The sequence below is a fragment of the Polypterus senegalus genome, chromosome 3, assembly GCF_016835505.1.
Source record: "Polypterus senegalus isolate Bchr_013 chromosome 3, ASM1683550v1, whole genome shotgun sequence".
NCBI lineage: Eukaryota > Metazoa > Chordata > Cladistia > Polypteriformes > Polypteridae > Polypterus > Polypterus senegalus.
In genome coordinates, this window is record NC_053156.1 from 42457867 (window position 1) to 42479332 (window position 21466).

Consider the following 21466-nt stretch of genomic DNA (forward strand, 5'->3'; position numbering starts at 1 on the left):
AATTAAAATAAAACTGAGTGCCATTATGAACAATGCTGCACATTCTCTCACTGACACAAACACTGAGGACTTTCAGCTAATGAGTTAATTTGCAGAAGTATGTCAAGAAATGCCGTGGGGGCTCCTTTAGACCAACAGCAATATGCCTACATGATGCCTCACTGGTACTGCAACAGCCAAGTAAGACGTTTTCTTTCTTTTTAGTCATTTTGGCCAAGTAAGAAGTTTTCTTTCTTTTTAGTCATTTTGGTATGTGTTTAGACCAAAGTGTGTGTGTGTGAATGTATTTATGTATTTGTCTATTTATGTATTGTAATAAGGAACAAACAAAGTCCATAAAATCAAAAAGAGTTGGGGAATTGCCCCGTATAAAGTCCAGCGGATGTTATGAAAATCATAATGAAAATTGATCAAAAACCAGAGCATTTGACAATATACAGAAAATGGTGGTCGGATGTTATGTGGCAGGAAGTGACGTCAAAGACTATTGGACGGAAATGGCGTTATCGGGAAGGAACCGGATGTGACGTCATCATGATTGGAGACGGAAGTGACATCATCATCATCAGAAATCGGAAGTGACATCATCATAAGAGGCAGGAAGCAGAAGTGACGTTGGGTGGCCATTTTGTAAATCCGGAAGTGGTGCAGGTGAGTGAATGGGATGGTTATTTTTCTTCTTTGGTTCAGATGAAGGAGAGAGAGTCATTAGTACCATAAATAAACCCACCATCCATCCATCCATTATCTAACCCGTTATATCCTAACTACAGGGTCACGGGGGTCTGCCGGAGCCAATCCCAGCCAACACAGGGTGCAAGGCAGGAAACAAACCCCGGGCAGGGCACCAGCCCACCCCAGATCAACCCTTCATATCATGATATTTCACTAACCTTCTGGCTTGTTGACTGCCTCCTAAGTACATGTGTGTGATAGTATTTATTTATTTAATGAGCTTCTGTTGACAAATAAAGTTTTATCTATATCTAGTGTACATTTACATTTGAATGTCCTTTTAATATGATGTTCCTGTTATTTGACTAAGTTCTCAGAACTTGATCTCATTCATGGGCACTATACACTAATAAACTAAACTTTTCTTTTTTCTATATTGATAAATGTGCTTTTAAGCCTTGTAGGCCTGATTGTTTCTATTCGCCTTGAGAAGAAATGAAAAAAAATATATATAATATATAAATAATATATAATATATAATATATAAAATATATATATAATTATGGAAGGATTTTCAATAACTTAAAGTATCAACAGCTAGCTGCTGCATGTCTCCTCAGACTCTGTAGTCGTCTGCCATGCCTGGCATGTCTAGCACTCCTGGATGTCTACTTTATTTGAATAAAGATAAGTTGGCATCTGTTTGTACAGTACAGGCCAAAAGTTTGGACACACCTCCTCATTCAATGTGTTTTCTTTATTTTCATGACCATTTACAGCACTCCATCACTATCCTTCTTGGTCAAATAGCCCTTACACAGCCTGGAGGTGTGTTTGGGGTCATTGTCCTGTTGAAAAATAAATGATCGTCCAACTAACCTGACTTCTGCACAACACAAATGCTGGTCCCAACCCCATTGATAAAGCAAGAAATTCCACTAAATAACCCTAATAAGGCACACCTTTGAAGTGAAAACCATTTCAGGTGACTACCTGTTGAAGCTCATCAAGAGAATGCCAAGAGTGTGCAAAGCAGTAATCAGAGCAAAGGGTGGCTATTTTGAAGAAACTAGAATATAAAACATGTTTTCAATTATTTCACCTTTTTTTGTTAAGTACATAACTCCACATGTGTTCATTCATAGTTTTGATGCCTTCAGTGAGAATCTACCAATGTAAATGGTCATGAAAATAAAGAAAACACATTGAATGAGGAGGTGTGTCCAAACTTTTGGCCTGTACTGTATGTTTGCACTGAGATCACAAAAAATAGTTGCATACATTTTCAGGAGCATTAGAGAATAATTCAGAAGTAGTTCAACTTTCAGGGAAGTTGTTGGAAAGTGGGTTGCCTCTGACCCCAGGTGAGATACAGTATGTGAGGAGGAGCTGACTATACTTACAGTATGTGGGCATAGTGACAAAGTGCAGGGAGCCACAGAAGACATGAGCAGCATTGAGGAGCGGCTGATGAAGGAGGTAGCAGGACCGGCTACATAAGAAATCAGTAGCCTGTCTAGGGACCAGCGACCATTTCTTCGTCTCTTGCAGCCCTGGTTTGATATAAAGCTGTCATGTGTACAGAGTGAAATTCTTACTTGTAACATGTCACTGCTCACATAAGCTATGATCAGTGAGTATTGCCGCCTTACTTTGAAACTTCTGTCTTCTTTAATTGAAGTAAGCACCTTAGGTAGATGTTAGAATTATAATCAGAGAAGACCTCTTATTGTCACTTCACCTTGTTGAGCCCATACACGTACAAAGTCAGGCTAACCGGCAAATCAACTGCCTTACAGCATGTAGAGGGGGACACATTAAACATACACCTTACAGTGTCAATTACACCGTTAGTTCCCAGCAACAGAACTCCTCGTTTAGGGTATTAGAGAGGTCTGGAATGGAAGTGAAGATTCCACCACTGACATTTTTCTTGGATCTCTTCTATATTTCAGCCATTGGTGTGTCATTTGGTGAAGCCCGACCCAACATCCAAGACTTTCCACTATAGCAGATTGAATATCTGCAACAATGCAAACAGTTTCAAATTAAGAAGAACAAGAGATTCAATATTGTCTTGAATGAGACAGGGTTTTAGTGCTGCACAGAGCACTCTGGGAGCTACAATGAGTGCACAGTAAAACATAAAGATCGTTTGTGATGACTGGTGTGTCAAAATTCAAATTTGGTCAGCTGCTTCCATCTTGCATTTCTTTCAACAAAGAAAACAAAAAGTTAAAGGGGCCCGCTTAAGTGATATTGGCTAACAGATGAGTGCTGTGGGATTGTGGGGGGCCATCTTTTAAGGGTCTGTCATTTTTAATATTAACTGATTGACTTTTCCCATCCGTCATTGCTCCATTCCACCTGTATTTCTTCTTTGCATGACGTCTTTCGGGTGCAAGAAGCAGGCCAGAATGGAATGGCCAGAGAATGGTGGACTCAAGAGAAAGGCTGAGATTGTGTGAGTGTGTGAAAGCCAAGGATAATATTTAGAAGTGAATACAATGCTGATCAGGCAACCATAGCAGATGATGTAGAACTGAATCTGCTAGAGCTAATCCAATTTGAGGTTATCAACATGGACACCACTATTGAACAATTCAAGATCTCACCCTTAGCTTTCCAAGCTTCATGCGACAAATGCCCTTTAGCTTTTATCACTTTTGCTAAACTGGTGGTTCTCAAACTCAGACCTTATGTGGTTGCAGGTTTTTGTTCACCTCTGTTTTAAAATAAGTGAGCCATTTTACATCAGATTGATCTTTTTTCATTTAATTGGTCGTTTTTCATCTTTTCGTATTCTGCATTCAGAATGGCACAGCAGTGTGATTTTTACATTTATAAGACATTTAGAAATATTTGTGTTTTTGCTATAGCTTTAAATGCTTAATACTTAAATTGCCTTTTTGTTTGTACAGTTTGCTCCTTTAATTGCATCCTAATAATGACAATTAACAATGATCAAGATAGACACCCGGACAAATGACACTGAATGATGAAAGGCTGCAGCGACTTTAGCATCAGACCCACTAAAATGCTCTTTAATAAACAATGGATTAGCTAACCGGAAGACCTGGAAAAACAGAATTAAAATCATGCAGATGAAAATCTTAAAAAACAAGTTCAATTATCCCCATGTGGCATAGATACAGTTGTGTGAAAGCGTAAGTACACCCCATGAAGTAACATGACAGGAAATATCAAGATTTGCGCCTCATTTAAACAGTATCTGTAAATAAATGGGATCTAATAATAATAATAATAATACATTTTATTTACATAGTAGAGTAAACATTATGCCACATTGACATTCTGTAATCTGTTTTATAATTTAAATAAACATGAATGCAAAATTTGCACATGGAAAACATAAGTGCACTCCTCTATTTATCACTACCAGCAAAGTTGGAATTGCTAGACGTAATTGCAGTCCTGTCAATTAGGCACAGTTACCAATAAGCCAACCATTACACACAGCATGACCCTGAAGGCTGCTTTCCATAGTCTAGTTTGATAAAATAAAGGAATCGTGGGTTAAGCTGAGCCACCTTGCAACTAAATTTGTCAGACAAAATTAAGCATCATATATTAGTTGTATATTAATTGAATAAAAGTATTTTCATTTTAAAAAAAGCATATTCAATCTTCTTCTTCTCTTTTCGGCTGCTCCCGTTAGGGGTTGCACCAGCGGATCATCTTCTTCCATATCTTTCTGTCCTCTGCATCTTGTTCTGTTACACCCATCACCTGCATGTCCCCTCTCACCACATCCATAAACCTTATCTTAGGCCTTCCTCTTTTCCTATTCCCTTAGCATCCTTCTCCCAATATACCCAGCATCTTTCCTCTGCACATGTCCAAAACCAACGCAATCTCGCCTCTCTGACTTTGTCTCCCAACCGTCCAACTTGAGATGACCCTCTAATGTCCTCATTTCTAATCCTGTTCATCCTCGTCACACCCAATGCAAATCTTAGCATTTTTAACTCTGCCACCTCCAGCTCTGTCTCCTGCTTTCTGGTCAGTGCCACCGTCTCCAACCCTTATAACATACCCGGTCTCACTACCATCCTGTAGACCTTCCCTTTCCCTCTTGCTGATACCCGTCTGTCACAAATCACTCCTGACAGTGTTCTCCACCCATTCCACCCTGCCTGCACTCTCTTTTTCACCTCTTTTCCACAATCCCCATTACTCTGTACTGTTGATCCCAAGTATTTAAACTCATCCACCTTCGCCAACTCTACTCCTTGCATCCTAAACCATTCCACTGACCTCCCTCTCATTTACACACAATAAATTGCACTAATTATAATAGGACCAATAACAGCGCAATGCACAATAAAGTGCAGTGAACACACTTGACTTATAATTTTCACACTCTTTCTCTGTACATTTAGCATTCGTTTGCTCAGAGGTTGATGCGCTTGCGGCTTCCTGAGCAGCTCTTCTTTTTTCACCCTAGCAGCCCGTTTCTTCTCTTCTTTCATCGGCATCTCTTCACATTAAAACTGATTAAGTCAGTTTTTGTGTTGCAATTACTTAGTCCGTTTTCTTTAATTTTTCACTTAAGCTGGCATTTAAATCTTCAATATGCCTCCTGAATGATTTAAGATATGAAGGGGTAGGGGAAGTGACGGCGAAGGTGGTAGGGATGAGAACGGCACCTGTACACATGTGCCACACGGCCACTCTGCTGGCCACTGCCGAGAGTTAATTTTACAATAAAATAAAAGGAGGAATAACCTTGGAGGTCAATCATCACCCTGAAAGTAGATAGTAAACGTCATGTAGTGTATGTGTACCACATTTCAGGTCAATAGGTCAAACAGTTTGCGAGCTACAGGTGATCCTGGACAGACATGGTAGTGTATTATTATATATAAAGATAATTAGGAGTCACTGCAGACTGCCTTTTGACTGCTCACCTTGACAGTAAGGATATTGTGTGTATCTGGGTAGCAGCTTAATTATACCATCCCATACTGATGGTGACTGAGATTCCTGACCAGTCAGTCAGTCAGTCCACACTTGAAAGTGACCACAGCCAATAAAACTTGTAAAGGGCTTATGTGAATTTTTCTTTATGGTCTCTGTAATGTAGGCTCCAATTCATCACTTAACTCCAAAGGGATAACTCAAGTATGTCTAAATCAGCTTATAAGACAGTCATCGTCATCATCATCATCATCATGAGTCAAAAAAAAAAAAAAAAAACCTGAAAACTTCCTTTAGCCTGCCATTGTTGATATCCTCCAAAAGAACCCTGAAGACAATATAATGGGCTGTGATAAAATTGACTGGCACGTCATTGAATTGTGCAATGAAATGAGATTTTCTGTTCACTTCACTCTCCTGCCGTCTGAAGTCATTAAAATGCCAACACCCAAAAAGTCTGTGTAGGACTTATAGATGATCAAAACTTTCTGTAATGTTAAGGCAATTTCCATGCCAAGTTCCTGTTTTATAAATCCGACCATAAGGACGTTTTATAAACAAGGCTCCAGGATGTCTGGAACAATGTGCTTTGGACAGGCCAGGTGAAGATCAAGTTTTTTGGCCACAGTACAAGAAGACATATTTGGTGAACACCAAACATGTCATTTGACCAGAAGAACCTGATACAAACTTGAAAGCATGATGCTGGAAATGTTCTGGTTTCAAGCTGATTTGCTCCATCAAGGCCTTGTCAGCTCACCATCACAGAGTCCACTATGTATTCTTCATTGTACCTGAGACCGCTTGTTTGAAGAATGAAGCTTAAACAAAAATTAAAGTTAACCTTGCAACACGACAGTGACCCTAAAGGTACCAGCAAATTCACCAAGAAATGGCTGAAAAGAAAGAAATGGAGGGTTGTGGAATGATCAAGTCAAAGTCTAGATTTGAATCCCATTAGAGTGCTGTGAAAGGATCTGAAATGAGTTGTGTAAGCAAGACACCCCTCATACATCGACAGCTGAAGGAATTCTGTATGGAGGAACAGGAAAAACTTTCTTGTAGTAGATGTCCAAGACTGGTAGACAGTTATGGGAAATATCTACACGAGAAGGCAACACCAACGACTATTGCCATGGACAGAAATGTAAATGTATGTTCATTTTCTATTGGATCAGTTACTGCAGAGTTTCTCAACCTGTGGGGAGCGAAGTAACAAAAAGGGGGGCGCGAAGATGTGAAAAAAAGAAAACAAGAATCAAAAATATGAAAAATACATCTATTGAAACCAAAACAAAAGATAAATGTCGATAAAAGATAAGTAGGTATAATAAAATATGCATCTATGATATATCATTAATTAAAAAAGAAGCAATTGGGAGATTTTGGTCTCGTCCGATGCGAGAGATGGAGGTCTGAAGTGGAGCTCCGCTAGCAGTGGTGCTATTTTTCATATTATTTGCTTATTATTCTGAGATATCCTGTATTTATTCAACCCGAGAGGGACCGCTACAGTATATGTAAACACATATAAACATGGCCAACAAGAAGGGGGGTCCGAAAGAATCGAAGACTAAAGCTACATCCAAGCTGCGATCAGCAAGCCCTAGTTCGAGATACGGCCTCTCAGAGACAGACCTGGATCAGATGGGCGAAAGTACAGACTCCTCGGGACCACGGTCCGCTACATCGTCGCCAGCTGAGAGCGAAAAGGGGAGCGAAGGTGCGATCGTGAGTGCAGATGTGGATAGCTCGCCGATTGGAAAGGATTACCTGAAACTGGAAAAGGCCGGGAGGTCCGCGGCTTCAGTTACGCAATTACGCGGGACTGGAGCAGCGGGACACCGCTTCAGCAGAGTCTGCTGCTTCATCTACGGCACAAGAAGGCACATTTCAGCTATCTGAACTGAAAGTGTTGCTCGCTGAGCTCAGGCAAGATATAAAGAAAAGCGAGAAGGCTAATGAGAAAGCAACGGCAAAGGCACATGAGAGACTGAAACAGGAATTAAAACAGGAAATCCAACAGGCAAATGAAAGGCTGCGCCAAGAGGTACAACTTGAACTTCGACAGGTGCTGGGTAAAATCGAAGAGCGCATTGAGAAAAACTCAGTTAAACTGAGCACGCTTGCTGATCGATTGGAGCATCTTAGTGAGACATTCACGAATCGGATCGAAATAGCCGAACATCTAGCTGCCAGTGCCGAGGAAAGAGCAGTAAATGTCAGTTCGGAATGTAAAAAACTCGGAGAAAAACTTGGAGACAGACTGGCTGCTTTAGAAGATGGGAATAGAAGGTATAATGTCAGAATTGAAGGCCTGCCGGAGAATCGAGAAAGTTTAAACCCGTGAAATTCGCAACTGAACTTTTTCTAAAATAATCGGGGCGACTTTAAAGCAGAATCTGAGATAGCAGCGGCTTACGCGCACGCTGATCAAACACCGTCAGACCCGACCAAGATCTTTTATAGTTCGTTTTGAACGATTATCATTTAAGTTAGAGGTGATGGAACTCCTCAGGAAAAAAAAGGAAGATATTATATATGAAGATTGCCACATTCGCGTCTTCCCTGACTTCTCTCCAGCAACAGCTATCAACGCGCCGCCTTCTATAATATTAAACAGCGGCTACGGCAAGCCAATGTCAAATACGGCCTCCTGTATCCGCAAAACTGAAAGTGGAATGGCAGGGTCATTTCTATGTTTTCGCTAGCAAGGAGGAGGCAGAAAATGAGTTAAGAAAGCTGATCCCGGGACTATTCTGATACATAATTGTGAGTCATGGCGGTAAATGATAAAGCTAGGATTAATAATCTACTGTCTGATCTATTTGTTTTAAAATACGGGTTTTTATCAGCATATATTCTCATATTCTTATATTATTATTACTTACTTATTACTTATCATTACTTAGTATTACTAGGGCTAAACGTTTATGTTTTATTGTGCTTAATTACGTTTTCCTCCTCTTTTTTTCTTTTCTAATTATTTCATGTGTACCCTAAATGAGACTGTTCAATATCATACCCTTGGTTTGCTGTTATTGCTATTACTGCATTAAGACTTGTTATGCTTGTTTTGGACACATCTTTAACACCATCACCTGGGTTTATTATCTGGGGATATCATCTTAATGCACTAAAATTGATGAAGATTATATGTATATGTGTGTGTATGTATATATATATATGTATATATGTATGTATATGTGTGTATATATATATATGTATATATATTAAGTGCAAAATTTTTTTTTTTTTCTTTTTCCTCTTTTAAAGACTATATTGGTAACAGATATCTCTATCTTTTAACCTTAAAGCGCCACTGCATGGGGGCTTGATGTGCTTTGGACGTGCTCTGTCTCTGGGTATGTCAGAGGACTGGGACTGCATGAAGTGGGTTTTAGCCTCACCTGGGGAGGCAAAAAGGGAGGGTGGGGGGTAAGGGGAAGAGAAAGAGAGCAGGCTTGATCTATATCTAATCTATCATCTCAATCTTTATAATTATAACTATCAACGTAATAATAAGCTGCATGGCAACAACTCTTGGGGGAATAGGAAATTAAGACCTAAACTATTTCACTTCCAGTTAAGACTATAATATGACACCAAAAACTCAGAATCAGTGTCTCCATGATGGGACAGTTAACTTCGTAAGCTGGAATGTTAAAGGCCTGAATCACGAATTAAAGAGAAAGAAAGTACTTTCTCACCTAACAGGTCTAAATGCTAAAATAGTATTTTTACAGGAAACCCACTTACTAAGTAAGGATCAGTTCCGCTGCAAAAGACTGGACTGGCCAAATGTTCCATTCTAGTTTTACAAAGAAAACTAGAGGGGTGGGAATTCTCATACATAGAACAGTACCATTTGTAGCATCAGATGTAGTATTGGATCCTGAAGGGAGATATGTGATGGTCATGGGAGACTTATCTAACTGTAAAATGATTTTGATAAATGTTTATGCACCTAATGTTGATGATAAGGAATTTATACAAAATTTATTTGCATCCATTCCCAATCTGAACACTCATAAACTTATAATGGCTGGGGACTTTAATTGTGTTCTAAATCCACTTTTAGATAAGACTTCCTCCACAGGGGAACGCAACTAACACCGCAAAGATAATTACAAAGTTTATAACTGATCACAACTTATCAGATCCCTGGAGGTTTTAAACCCAAATTCAAGAACATATTCTTTCTACTCACCAGTACATCATTGCTACTCAAGGATTGATTACTTCTTTATAGATAATAACTTCTTGCCTAAGATTAAATCTTGTAAATACGATGCTATTGTTATTTCAGACCATGCTCCGATGATCTTGGAGCTGAAATTACTAAGCCCCATACACTCACCCCAGATGGCGTCTCAATCCGCTTCTATTAGCTGACGAGAATTGTACTGAATTTATATCCAAACAAATTGAATTCTTTCTAGAGACAAATACATCCCCTGAGATCTCTGCAGGAATACTCTGGGAAACTCTTAAGGCCTTCTTAAGAGGACAGATTATCTCATATCTTTCCCACAGAAATAAATCCGAGCGAAGAAAGTAGCAGAGATAAAAAGCGAAATTACTAAAATAGATGAAGAACATGCCAGACTACCAAGCGAGACTCTACATAAGAGGAGGCAGGCTCTACATTCAGAATTAAACCTCTTGACAACTAAAGAAACCGAACAACTAATTTACAAATCCAGACATCATTATTATGAACATGGAGAGAAAGCTAATAAGCTTTTAGCGCAACAAATTCACAAGCAAGATGTATGCAACGCAATCTCGTAATTACTAACACGAATGGAGATAAAATCATCGAACACAAAAATATAATGTACACTTTTAGAGACTACTATAAATCCCTATATACTACTGAGTTTAAAGAAGACAATATACAATCTAATGCATTTCTGGATAAATTACAGATACCACAAATTGACGCTATTAGTGTGGAGGAGCTCGATAAACCTCTGTCATTATCAGAATTACTGGATGCTATAAAGTCACTCCAAGGTGGAAAAGCAGCAGGCCCTGATGGCTACCCTGCAGAGTTTTACAAGAAATTCTCCGCTCAGCTAGCTCCCTCCTATTAGCAACATTTACAGAAGCCAGAGATAACCAATCTCTTCCACAAACCTTTCGCCAAGCACTAATCACTGTCTTCCAAAACAAAATAAGGACTTATTACAATGTGCATCATACAGACCAATTTCACTTCTGAATAACGACGTTAAAATACTCTCTAAAATCATAGCTAGAAGGATGGAGAAAGTGCTCCCTCAGTAATATCACAAGACCAAACTGGATTTATTAGGGGCCGACACTTATCTTCAAATCTTCGACGCCTGTTTAATGTAATATACTCACCAACTAAATCAAACACCCCAGAAATATTATTATCATTGGATGCAGAAAAGCATTCGACATGATTGAATGGAAATACCTTTTACTATTTTGGAGAAGTTTGGGTTTGGCCCAACATTTGTGCATGGATTAAATTACTGTATACTAACCCAGAAGCTTCAGTTTGCATCAATAACATTTGCTCAGACTACTTTAAACTAGAACGTGGCACAAGACAAGGATGCCCTTTGTCACCACTGCTGTTTGCAATTGCCATTGAACCACTGGCAATACATTGTCGAAATACTGATCAGATAAAGGGGATTAGCAGAGAAGGACTGGAACAGAAAATCTCATTATATGCAGATGACATGGTACTGTATATATCGGACCCAGAAAATTCTGTGCCTGCAGTCTTAGCAGCACTCACAGAATTTCAAAAGCTCTCTGGTCTCAGAATTAATCTGAATAAAAGTGTACTCTTTCCGTGAATTCGCAAGCATATAATATTAGATTAGACACCCTTCCTTTTATCATTGCAGAACAGTTTAAATACCTCGGGTAAACATCACAAGTAAACATAAAGCTCTTTATCAACAAAATTTCGTGTCTGTATGGAAAAAATTAAACAAGACTTGCATAGATGGTCAACCCTTCATCTCACACTAGCTGGAAGAATTAACACTGTTAAGATGAATATTCTTCCTAAGCTCCTTTTTATTTCAAAACATACCAATATACATTAATAAATCGTTTTTAAGCAATTAGATTCAACAATAACCTCATTTATTTGGAATTCTAAACATCCACGCATCAAAAGAGCGACCCTACAAAGACAAAAGGCAGAAGGCGGCATGGCTCTACCTAACTTCCAGTTTTATTACTGGGCGGCAAATATACAGTCGATAAGAACCTGGACACAAATAGAAGAACATACACAGGCATGGACCGCAATAGAAGTAAAATCCTGCAGTACTTCTTTGTATTCCTTGCTTTGTGCTCCAATAAACACACGCTATCGGCAATACACTAATAACCCAATTGTGCTCCACTCACTTAGAATCTGGAACCAATGTAGAAAGCATTTTAAGACGGAGAAGCTTCTTTCTGTGGCACCCTGCAAAAGAACCACCTCTTTCAACCCTCACAAACATATGCAGTTTTAATATCTGGAAAAATTTGGAATTAACTTGCTTAGAGATCTTTATATAGACAACGTCTTTGCATCCTATGAACAATTACATTCCAAATTTAACATTCCAGCTACAAATTTCTTTCACTATCTTCAAATCAGGAACTTTGTTAAACAGAACCTTCCAGATTTTCCTCATCTTGCACCCTCATCCACGCTGGAAAAATTATTGCTCAATTTCAAGGAGTTAGACTCCATCTCTACAATATATAAAATCCTTTTACAATCCCTTCCTTTCAAAGATCCAAGAGGACACTGGGAAAATGACCTCTCAATTAATATATCAGAAAAGGAGTGGAAAGTAGCAATGCAGAGAATTCACTCAAGCTCCATATGCAAAGCATACAATTATACAACTCAAAATTATATATCGAGCACATCTGTCTCGACTAAAACTCTCCAAAATGTTTCCAGGGCATGATCCAACCTGTGAACGCTGCAAAAGCCCCAGCCTCACTAGGTCACATGTTCTGGGCCTGCTCCAAATTAACATTATTCTGGACAAAAATTTTTAATTACCTCTCAGACAGTCTTGGACTCACAATCCCTCCTAACCCATTAACAGCTGTGTTTGGGGTTCTTCCAGAGGGTCTTAAAGTGGAGAAAGACAAACAAATTGTGATTGCATTCACTACACTGTTGGCACGCAGACTTATTCTGATAAACTGGAAGAACCCAAACTCTCCTCTTTAAGTCAGTGGGAAACTGATGTGTTATATTATTTAAAATTGGAAAAATCAAATACTCAGTTAGAGGATCTGTGCAGACTTTTTTCAAAACATGGCAGGATCTAATCAGTAATATTTTGAAATGAGTTTATAAAGCACAGAGAATTTGTTGATTTAGGTATTTTTAAAAGCCTTAAATTTTACACCGTTTGGCTTGCTCTCTCTCTCAAGGGTGGGGATCGATCTGTTCTTAGCATAATTCTTTTTTTTTTTTGTAAAACTTGATTGCTATGTATTGATTGTAATAAAATTAATAAAATAAAAAAAAAAAAAAAAAAAAAGCAATTGGTATTAGGGGGCTCCTTTCAAAAAAATGTTGGGGGGGGGGGCGATTAAAACTGTTATGAAAATTCAGGTCGCAAATACTTAAAGGTTGAGAAACACTGAGTTATCCATCCATCCTTTGTCTAACCCGCTGAATACGAACACAGGGTCACGGGGGTCTGCTGGAGCCAATCCCAGCCAACACAGGGCACAAGGCAGGAACTAATCCTGGGTAGGGTGCCAACCCACCGCAGGACACACACAAACACACCCACACACCAAGCACACACTAGGGCCAATTTAGAATCGCCAATCCACCTAACCAGCATGTCTTTGGACTGTGGGAGGAAACCCACGCAGACATGGGGAGAACATGCAAACTCCGCACAGGGAGGACCCAGGAAGCAAACCCAGGTCTCCTAACTGCGAGGCAGCAGCGCTACCACTGCGCCACCGTGTCGCCACACTGAGTTACTGAAAAGTCAAATTTTATTACATTTTTCAATAACATCACTGTTTAAATGAATATCAAAACTTGATACGGCCACATATGTTAAAAATGAACAAACATTTGATGGGGTGTACTTACTTTTTCACATGACTGTAAATGATTTTGTCAAATTTATCAAACTTAGTTTTGTAATTTCTATGTTGACCCCAAAACTTGGAGAAATTGCTTAATTAACAACAACATCAATTGTTTCTAGAACATGTTTTCATAAAAATGATGTAGCTACAAGATGAGGAAAGAAAAGTTTCTAAAAATAAAAATATAAAAATAAAATTAGACAATACTAAGTAACAAAGGATAAAGTAAGGTCCAATGGCCAGATGGACAGAAATAACAAAGAAAAAAACTTCAGAGGGTTGAAGATAAAAAACAAAATCTGCAGGGGTTCAGAGGCCACAAGACCAATAAATGATTGCAATCAGTCCTCATGGTTTTCAGGCTTCACGTGGAAGAATCAGAAAATGATTTTCATGTGGACCTCCGGCCTTCAATCCATCAATGTAGAGACAGCACGGTGCTATGATCAAGTGGTGGTGGCGCAGATCACCACCACAGAAAACCAGTAAGAGAACAGCAGAGAAAGTAGAGGTTAGTATGGATTGTGGAGCCATGATAAAAGCGATAATTAAATGCATATACAGAATATTAGGGTTAAACTAAAATGAGTTTTTAGCAGTTTTTTTAGTGCTCCACTGTATTAGCCTGGCAAATTTCTATTTGTAAGCTCTTCCAGATTTTAGGTGCATTAAAGCAGAAGGCCGCCTCACCACTTCCTTTAAGTTTAGCTCTTGGAATTCTAAGCAGGCACTCATTTAAAGATCTAAGGTTACGATTTGGAGTGTTAGGTGAAAGGCATTCTGAAATATAGGATGGAGAGATTATTTAAGACTTTGTAAACCATAAGCAGTATTTTAAAGTCGATTCTAAATTGCTCAGGTAACCAGTGCAGTGACATCAAAAGTGAAGAAATGTGCTGGTATTTTCTTTCCCTAGTTAAGAGTCTGGCAGTTGCAGTTTGCACTCATTGTAATCGATTGATGTCTTTTTTGAGTAGTCCTGAGACGAGTGCATTACAGTAAACTAACTAACAGTCAACTAAAAACAAAAGCGTGAACTAATTTTTCAGCATCTTGCAAAGTTATAAGGGATCTAACCTTTACTATATTTTCTGAAGTGGAAAAATGCTGTCCTGGTAATCTGATTAATAGGTGAATTAAAATTTAGGTCAGAGTCAATAATTACCCTTATATTCTTTACCTCTGTCTTGACTTTTAAGTCTAATGTATCGAGTTTATTTCTAAAACCCTCATTATATCCATTTTTGCCAATCATTAAGATTTCTGTTTTCTCCTTATTTTACTACTCATCCATTCAGAAGCACAAGTAAGACATTGGGTCAGTGAACCAAGAGAGTCAGGGTCATCAGGCGCTATTGATAGTGAAGCCAAAACGGTCCACATTACTCAGGCTGAGAACCACTATGGTAAATCATGAAACACCAAAACGTTTTCCTCTCCATCGATTCCCTCCTCTCCCATCTAAGTGTGTGTGCTTTTAGTTTCTATGCTCCTAAACTTTCTAATTCTCTTCCAGTCAGTCACATCAACGAATTGTTAAAATCAAGATTTGAGGCCTTTTCAATCGATCAGATATGTTAATTAGATTTGTTAATTTATTAATACAATGCCTTTGATGTAATCTGCTGTATGGATTTATGTGATTTTGATATTGGTTATTTATATCTTTTAGAAATCTGTGTATATTTGCTGTATCTTTTCTTGTGAATGCAGCTTTTATTTCAATAAAGTTTAAATAACAATTTCAGGGTGCTTAATGAGAAATGTTTGTCTTCCTTATATAATAAATTTAAGAACAAATTTCGTGATAAGCTGGTAATACTCACAAATCATGATGTCGGCAATGTGTTGCATGTTGATTAGCATGCAAAAGTAAGAATTCACTGTACTCAATACATGTGACAATAATGGCCATATAAACCCTACAAAGTGTCTCAGACGTTTAAGACTATAGACCTTAAAATTCTGAGGATATGAATTTAAATCCCACTGCTGACACCACTGTGTGACAATGAGAAATTCACTTCATTAGCATGTCCTCCAGTTGCAAAAACAAAAGAAATGTACAGTAACTGTTCATATCGCATTTGACCATATAAACCCTATAAAGTGTCTCAGACATTTAATGTGTAAGAAGCCTCTTGACTCCATCTCTGTGAATGCTTACTTACACTATCATTTAATTCCCAACTCAAAGTGAAAGGGCCTCCCCTGGAAGCAGGAGGTGCATTTCAGATGCCAGCTCACTGCAAGGCCACCTTAGTTACAACTGACCTGAGTGAATAGTACAAAACGGAGAGTTTAAAGTAATCCACAACTGGATACTGTCATTAAAATAATTACTACGCTCTGTTTTTAATTCCTCACAATTGTGCTCATTGTCTGTCTTCCTGCTTCCCATGAACATATAGAAAACAAAAGGTGGCTGTTTGAATTCAAACAGCACCCTCCCTTGTGGTTTTGGGTATTTAGATAATCTCTAGGTCAGTTTTCATATGCCATCAATGCCATCACTGTTCTCTTATTCAAAGTAGGGGTCATGAAATGACAAAACCAGAAGCTTGTTTGCATATTGGTACAGGGCCAGCATCCGTGATCCAAGGTCCTAAATAATACCATACTGGTAAAATGCACACTGCCTTTAAGCAAAAATTATTTAGTTTTTTCTGTTCACACCTTTGACGTGAGAGCAGAAGAGGTGTAAGTTAAGGAACACTGTGTGAACATTCATGCATCACCTGCCATGTTGTTACCTTTAAACAAACTAGTCTGTTGTTCACTTTCTGGAATGCAGAATAACGGGAAGATTCAGTTGACATGGAGACTTGTTATGGCTTCTGCAGCAGGAAGTTATCCTCTGAAATTTCTTCTGCATTTCGACCAGATATTCAAGTCCCATAGGAATGAAAAACTAAAAAAGAGATCTATTTAATATCTTTTTTGGTTTATCTGTGAAACTATGATTTTATAAAGAAACAAAATGGAGACGTTGTCTTTTGTCTCATACGTCTCAAAATTTTCTCCTGAGAGAAAGAATACCCTGGTGTTCTTGTAAAGGGCTCTTCTTGAATTTCAGCATAGACTTCAGCAAAACTGCACAATGGAGTCCAATTTTCTAAGTAGTGCCTTGACATTTTTTTTGTTTTTCCATTTAAAAGTATTTGCATTGTGTGCTCAGTAATAGACGGTAAAAGGTGTAGACAGTTGTTTGTGCCAATAAAACTCTTTATTAGGATTAGAAAACTGTAGCCCTTCCTTCTGAATAATATTATTACAAGTAGTTGCTGTAATTTGTTTGATGTGCTCTAATTAGATCCTTCTCATTCTAGAAGAAAAGGCTGGAAGAATAGGATAATGGTTAATACCTTAGATTTAAAAAACCTTGAGGATATGAGTTTAAATCCCACTACTGACACCACTGAGTGACCACAAACAAGTCACTTCATTTACCCGTAGTCCAATTGGAAAACCAAAAGAAACATACAGTACCCAATCATATTCCAAATGTTTTAAGATACCTTGGATTAAGAAGTCAGTCCAATAATAAGTAAAAATAATGAAGTTTTGAAAGAGATCCAAACAAGACTAGTTGGAGCCCTCACAAAATACACCTCACTTTTCAAAACAAATCCTGGATTTTAACTGTTGTATCTCATGCCTCCTTTTTGGTGTGAAGCTATGTCTCCTAAGGAATTTTAGGAGCAACATTTGTGACGAGTTGATTCTTAAATGTAACATAAATGAGAATCTCTGTGAAGTCTCAGTAGCCATCAAAGATCAACCTTTGAGCGTCATATTTTCCTGTGCCTGGGAAATTCAGGAGTGGCCGTCAACTAGCTTGATCAGGTTTGTGAAATCTGCTTTCTCTCATAGCAGGTCTCTTTAACTTCTACTTCTTTTTTCAGTTGCTGCGATAGCTGAGGATGCTATGAAATTTTTGCTCAGAGTAACGAGGGTAGACAGGATTATGAATGAATATACAGTATTAGAGTGATAACAGTTTGGTGACAGAGTGAGAGAGAGGCTAAATTGAGATGGTTTAGGCATGTGCAGAGAAGAGATGAAGGATATGTTGGGTATAGAATATTGAGAATGGAACCGCCAGGAAAGAAGAAAAGAGGAAGGCCAAAGAGGAGGTTTATGGATGTGGTGAGGGAGAACATGGAGGCAGTCAGTGTGACAGAAAATAATGTAAAAGACAGGGATAGATGGAGTAGGAGGATCTGCTGTGGTGAACTGCTGAATCTAATTTGGTTCTTTGTGAGTGAATGTGCCCTCATTTCCTTGCACATAGGTCTCCATTGGATTAAACAGATAGTTATATGAAAGTCTATTTAACGTCTGCATCTGACATGCATGGTTTTAGGTGCTCAATACAAAGATCTGTAGTGTTTCTGGCATTAAGAGTCTGGTCGGGCCACATTGTCAGAAGGGACGGAGACATCATTAGAAGCTGTGTAGTGTGTGTGTGTGTGTGTGTGTGAGAGAGAGAGAGGGAGAGGGAAAAACAGAGAGAACTGATTGAGCACCAACTCATCTGCTTAATCTCACTGGCCTTGGCCTCCAGTGATCTGAGGAAAGATCCTGGCTTGGATTGGCTCAGTCTATAGAGGTGGGGAAAGAGAGCACAGATGGTGTTACCAGCATTGTGAGGAAGAGGTGGTGATGTGAGTATGTAAGCAGTGGACGCGACAAAGAAAAGATCATATGAGCTGTGTAGAATGAGCTATTTTACGTTTTGAGGCAGACAGGGCAGGACATTTATTTAGGCTATGATAAAGAAAAGATCACACAAAAAGAAGGCTATGAATATATTGTCATTCAGTGCAACCCCCTAAGGATAGCATTAAGAGCTACTTTATCTCAAGATCAACATCAAATACTCAACATCTGCAGCAGAAATCTCAAATGAATGTTCATAAAGTTCCAATTTTGTCCAATGGGCAAAGTGCTACAGTAAATAGTATTGTAAATGAATAATCAATGTGACTCATGATAATGATGACAACCACTACTCCGCAATTCTATTTTATTGTTCCATAGACTAGTCACTACGTTCAGTGATTTCTTTTTCTGGTATTCGGTATGATGCTATGTCATGACTTCATGGCCAAACCAGCTTGCAGCCACCTACAATGATGACAAGAATGAAGAAAGCTACACAAGACTATCCTCATATCATTGTTATCATTAATTGTTGATAATTGTATGTATTTTAGAATGCCCAAATTGTGGCAGGGGAGCCTTTTAGCCAATGTGGAAGAATAATTTTAGGGTAACATTGCATTCATTTTTTTAAAAATAGCATAAAGGGTTAATAAATGGGAAATGAGATAAAGATCAAGTGAACAACAAAATGTACACTGAAATATAAGAATTGGTTTAGATAGATAGATAGATAGATAGATAGATAGATAGATACTTTATTAATCCCAAGGGGAAATTCACAATTCACAGGTTTAGGAAAAATACTGGGATGGTCAAGTAAAAAAAGAATGTACCAGAAGAAAGGTTGATTTAATATACAAAATGTAATAAAGGATGACAAAGAGATGACAAAGAAATCAGCAGATGTCCTATAAACAACGAGAGTGGACAATTGTTATATGCACAGAAATTTCAAAGGTGGTAGCTCATCTCAAAAGGTATAAAAAGAACCAGAATATAATATAATATACTTTTATTTTTTTATAAATAATTTGGGTGTAAACCAACGAACCAACCTGAGTAAAACGTATGCATTGATTGACACTGTATGCAAATTCATCAGTTTATAAAATGAACATCTATCCTTTGTTTCTCTCACCATTCTGACCATGCTGCAGAATGCTTCTTCCAAGGCAAGATACAATGAAAAGATGAAAAGATACAATAAACAGGTTTTTTCTTGCCTGATTACTGAACTGTCCTGTTAGAGGATGTTTCTTTCTTAAATAAATATTAAATTTCAACCACACCTTGGAACACCTGGTTGTTTATTTTCTATAGCATTCTCCAACCAAAGAAGTTTGGTCTCCTACTTGTGAAAGAAATGTCTATATCCATCCATCCATGTTCCAACCGGCTGAATCAGAACACAGGGTCACGGGGGTCTGCTGGAGCCAATCCCATACATGGACTACAAAATTTAATACAAAACTAAAGATGACATCTGCAGTAGGCTGGCGCCCTGCCCGGGTTTTGTTTCCTGCCTTGCGCCCTGTGTTGGCTGGGATTGGCTCAAACAGACCCCCGTGACCCTGTAGTTAGGATATGGTGGGTTGGAAAATGGATGGATTGATAAATATGACATATTGACATGGGTAGCCCTGTTCATTCCTCCTCTAAACTCTTCTGGAAAATGCTTTCTTGTTTCCCTGCAGTTACATCACCACAGTTGTTCTCACCAGTTTGTCACACCAGCTCATTCAGCAGGGTTATGACTAGAAAAGTATCTCTTTCTTTTCTTATCTTTTCCTGATATCGTCTGATTAATCTGTACTTTCCTAAAAAATGGAATTTTCTTGAAAATGAGTTGAGCATTGTTGCTTGCTGTTTTATTTGTTACTCAAGATCAACCTGGAACATTGGTTTTCCACCATAGATTTCTCCTCTGTTTTTCAATGCTTTACAAGCACTCATCTACTAAACACAGCCTAATCCCTCTATACCTGATTGGCTAAACTATTTCTAATAAAAATTTGAGAAGCCCCCTTCCACTCGGGACGATCTCTCTTATAGATTAACTCCTCAAGAGCATTGTCTTGGCTGTACATGTCATGCTGAAAGGTGAATTTTCGCCCCAGTCTAAGGTCACATGTACTCTGGAGCAGGTTTTCTTCAAGGACCTGTCTGAATTTGGCTGCATTCATCCTTCCCTCAATTCTAACTGGTCTTCCTGTTCCTGCTGCTGAAAAGTACCTCCATAGCATGAGACTGCCACCACCATGTTTCACCTTAGGGATGGTATTAGCAAGTGATTAGCAGTGGCTCATCTTTGCCAGATGTAGTGCTTGGAGTTATGCGCATAGTTAAATCTTTTTCCTTATGCTCTCAAAGTCTTTTAAATGCTGTCTATGTATTTTAATCAAGAGTGGCCACCATCTAGCCATACTATAATATATGACTGATTGATAAAGTTGATAAAGTACAAGACTTCTTTGTCTTGTCTTTGCACAATGTCTTTTCTTGTCTGTGTTTTAATTTTACTTTTAATCTTACATTTTAATTCTTAATTTGAATTTAATTTTACTTTTTTTATTTGCACTTCATGTTGTTACACTGTGGACCCTGAGTTTCGCAATTTCGTCTATCGGTATACTGGCATATGGCTGAGATGACAATAAAGTTCGTTTTGACTTTGACTAAAGTGCTTCTGAGATGATCATCCTTTCAGTTTCACTAGTGGACTTCTGAAGCTCTGTTAACAGTGACCACTGGCTGTTCTCCCTGACCAAGTCCCTACTTGCCTGGTTACTCAATTTGGCTACATAGCCAACTCTAGGAACAGTCTTGGTAGATCAAAAAGTGTTCCATTTCACAGTTATTTAGGCCACTTAGCTCTTGGGAATGCTCAAGTCTTAACAAGTGGTTTTTTTCCCTTGTCCTAATGTAGGCCTCACCACCATTAAATCACAGAGGTCTACAGAGACTTCCTTGGACTTTGTGACTTAGATTTTCTCTTGACATGCAGTGTGAATTGTTGGATCTTCTGTACATAACTGTGTGCCTTTCTAAATGATGTCCAATC